Source organism: Myotis davidii, unplaced genomic scaffold (genome assembly GCF_000327345.1).
Source record: "Myotis davidii unplaced genomic scaffold, ASM32734v1 scaffold174, whole genome shotgun sequence".
In the NCBI taxonomy this organism is placed as follows: domain Eukaryota; kingdom Metazoa; phylum Chordata; class Mammalia; order Chiroptera; family Vespertilionidae; genus Myotis; species Myotis davidii.
In genome coordinates this window covers 607,697-611,620 of record NW_006289087.1, presented here as the reverse complement: position 1 = coordinate 611,620, position 3,924 = coordinate 607,697, and the positions used below count along the sequence as shown (strand labels likewise).

The 3,924-nt window shown below is 50.0% G+C and overlaps 1 long non-coding RNA gene across 1 annotated transcript in view; it reads left to right on the top strand.

Annotated features, from left to right (window-relative positions):
* The first annotated feature begins 947 nt into the window (after positions 1 to 947).
* The window catches only part of LOC107182729, a 13,102-nt gene continuing 10,125 nt past the window's right edge, over positions 948 to 3,924 (top strand). The window contains exon 1 of the long non-coding RNA XR_001513460.1: positions 948 to 1,036. This is a non-coding gene — a long non-coding RNA (uncharacterized LOC107182729). The remainder of the gene's footprint in view (positions 1,037 to 3,924) is intronic.

Sequence of the window (3,924 nt, the reverse complement as noted above, 5' to 3'; positions counted from 1 at the left end):
GGAGGGCTCTGGAGACAAGCGGGAACTGGGGGTGTGGGCAGAAAAAGAAGGGTTTGGTAAAGGGAAGAGAGAGGGTCTGACCTCACAGGCCGCGTGGGCTGCCAGGAGGGAGAGCGAGCAGGTTTGGGACCATCCTGAGGTCAGGACGGGGGCTGGTGCGATGAGAAGGCTCGAGGGAAACCAGACAAGCAAACCAGCCAACCACCCTTTCCAAGGTGTTAGAATAAGACCTTTCACGCACAGTGTTTCATGAATTCCTGCGTGTGTCTCCATCGATGTATCATAGGGTCCAAACTCGGTTCTCCAACGTCTCCCATCGCCAGCGATTCACTTCTCAACCAAGTTGTTCACGGAAAAAATGTCCAATCAGGGCAAATGTTCTTCTACTCACCAGAGATTCTCAGATGGCACTCAGTAATGAAAGACAGATTAACAAGGCCAAAAAACCCAAGTTTATGAACATGTATACAGTATCTCATGTGCACATGGGAGAGAAACGCTCAAAGAGGTCGCTTAGAATTCCAATTGACAGGACAGGGCAAGAGTAGGTTTACAGGGCTGTCCACTTTTGAATACAATAATTAATAAATAATAACACAAGGATACTCTCGCTCGGCTGGTGTGGCTCAGTGGTTGTGCCTTGACCTATAAACCAGGAGGTCACGGTTCGATTCCCAGGTTGTGGGCTTGATCCCCAGTTGGGGGGCGTGCAGGAGGCAGCAGATCCATGATTCTCTCTCATCATGGATGTTACACGCTCTCTCCTTCTCCCTTTCTCTCTGAAATCGATAAAAAAAAGGTTTGTTTTTTTTTAAAGGAAAATAACCCGTGAAACAATCGCAGAGTGAGAGACGGAAGGTGGACGGATCCGGCAACTCCCTTTCTCTTTGAAATCAATAAAAAAAAAAAGTTGTTTTTTTTTTAAAGGAAAGTAACCCGTGAAACAATCGCAGAGTGAGAGATGGAAGGTGGACGGATCTGGCGGTAGCTGGCTCAGGGATGCTGGACCCAGAGGCCTGGCGTGCAGGGCATGGCGGTGCGTGACCTGGGTACCCAGAGGCGCGCGTGGTCCTGGCATGGCCCTGAATCCACAGCCGGTGACACAGGCCAGTTCTGTTTCCCTTTGACCCTCCGTTTCCTAACCTACCGCCCCCCCATCCTCTCCCTTCCCCTGCCCGTGGATGGACCAGGCCTCATCCAGGGGTCTCACCATCTCGAACAAGTCACTTCTCAACCTACAACCCTCTCTTGTGATCCCTGTAGGGTCGGTCCTGCCTCTCTCAGGTGACAACGGAGAGAACGGGTGAGTGTGAGTCAGTTTCCTACTTTAAAACCTCAGAACGTTGTGCTGTGAATAGTTTTTTGGTTTTTCTTCTTCTTTTTTTTTTTTTTTGCTTTTGTTGCTGCTTATAATTATTGTTCAATTTTCATTTTTAATGTACATTTCCTTTCCCTTTTATTGAATTTTCATTGACATTTCATGTCCCTTTTTGTTTGGAAAGGGTTTATTTCTACACTAAACAGTACAGGCGACATGTAGGATTGTAAATAGGAAAGATTAAGCCTGGCCAGTGTGGCTCAGTGGTTGAGCATCGACCTATGAACCAGGAGGTCAGGGTTCGATTCCTGTCAGGGGCACATGCCTGGGTTATGGGCTCCATCCCCAGCGTGGGGTGTGCAGGAGGCCGCTGATCCATGATTCGCTCTCATCATTGATGTTTTTCTCTCTCTCCCTTCATCTCTGAAATCAATAAAAATATATGTTAAAAAACAAAAAACAGAACTGGCACAAAAATCCATGAATAATTTGGAAACCTGGAAGTGGCCACTTCTACCAGCCAAGGCTACAACCCTTGCGACTTTCTCTCCCTGAACATCTTACTGCGGCTTTCCTGCGGTGGGTCTTAGATCGGGCTGTTGTCCGGGGGGGAAAAAGAAATCTTGTTCTTGAGGGTGAAGAGCCAGGAGGAAGGACAGGCTTTGGCGCCCTCTGCTGAAGCTGTTTTTACACGCCATGCATGAATTTTTGTTTGTTTTGTGAATCCTCACCCGGGGATACTTTTCCATGGATTTTTGGGAGAGAGTGGAAGGGAGAGGGAGAGACAGAGAAAGAAACATCGATGTGAGAGAGACACATTCATTGTTGCCTCCTGCCCCTGCCCCTGACCAGGGCCGGGGACTGAGCCTGTAGCCGAGGTACATGCCCTTGACCCGGAATCGAACCTGGGGCCCTTCAGTCCACCGGCCCAGGCTCTATCCACTGAGCCAAACGGGCTACGGCCAAACTGAAAATTTTCTATTCTGTTTTCTGACACGTGGTCAATTTGAACATCTCCTATAAGAAGAAATGTGAAACATAAATGTAATAAGACATTGGTGAATACTAACTACTCCCCTCCTAAAACATTGATCAAATCGCTATCAGATTGAATTTTTTCCCCCACCCAATGATATTTCTTCCATTGATTTTTAGAGAGAGTGGAAGGGAGGGGGAGAGACAAAGAGAGAGAGAGACATCAATGAGAGCGAGAGACATCAATGAGAGAGAGAGACATCAATGAGAGCGAGAGACATCAATGAGAGAGAGAGAGACATCAATGAGAGCGAGAGACATCAATGAGAGAGAGAGAGACATCAATGTGACACATCAGTGGGTTTCCTCCCGCCTGCCCCCAACCAGGGCCCAGGTACGTGACCTCGACGGGACTTGAACCCAGACTCCTCTGTCCACAGGTCAGCACTCTATCCACTGAGCCAAGCCGGCTGGGGCTGAATTTTAACTAATACCCCGTGGAACCTGCAAAGACGAGAAAAGAGACAGGAGGAGGAGCAGAGGCAGGACGGGCTGTGGGCCTGGAGCAGCTGCAAGGCCAGTCTGCGTGCGAGGCCAGCACAGCCCCTTCTCCGGAGAGGGAACTTCCTCCGGCAGCTTCTCAAATCAGGAAACCACAGCCGAATGGGAAAAGAAGGGGGAGGCCCGCTGCTGGCACCCACAGGCCGCACCCCCACAGCTTTGCTGGTCTCCCCACCCCGACCCGTGCTACCTGGGGCTGGGGGTTAGGGGGTCACCTCGGCGGCAGGCAGAGCCTCCCTTGAGCCAGGTTTGACGGAAGGTCTAAAATCTGGCCAACAGGATGTGAGCAGAAGTGGCCACTTCCTCCAAAAGCAAGAGAGCTGTCGCTGGCTTCCTCCGTCCGCTTCCTGCGGGCGGACCCCAGAGAGAAGCTGTGATGCCGACAGGGACCCTCTTAGGGGACAAAACTTCACGCCCGTCCGAACACAGGCAACTCCCTGCCTGCCCCACTCCTCCAACCGCTTCCAGAAAAAGAAAGAAACTTCTATGTTATCTGAGCGACTGCCGTTTGGGGTTTCTGTTACAGTAGCTAATCCCATCTCCTAATTAATCAGGTATGTGTTTTACTCTGTTATTTAGGTCTCAGCAACACTGGAGCAATTGAAAGGGGGAAGTAGAGCATGGTCTCAAGTGTGGACTCTGAGAAAGAAGGCATCTACTAAAAAGGACTCTCAGTGGTTAACTAGGCTCAAGTTTAAAAACAAATAAAACCTAGCAGCCATTTCTACACAGGGGCCTGTCATGCATACTGCACCTCAGGGAGAAGCCTGCACTGAGCTGCCTGCCTGAACTGAGATTCTGCCAGCTCAGCAGCCCTTATAAAGGAGCTCCTGGCATCCTATTCCAACCAATAGGACCAAGGAAGGCTTTCTTTCCCCAGCCAATAGGAGGTGCCCCCTCAACATCTTCACCGACCAATCAGAGTAGCTCCCTTCTGACCAGGAAAGTGCCTGTTGAACCAATCAAACTTTGAAGATATGAAGTCCTCATTTGCATGACAACAGACCAACAGGAACCAGGGGCAGGGATCTCCCTCCCTCTCTCTCTCTCTCTCTCTCTCTCTCTCTCTC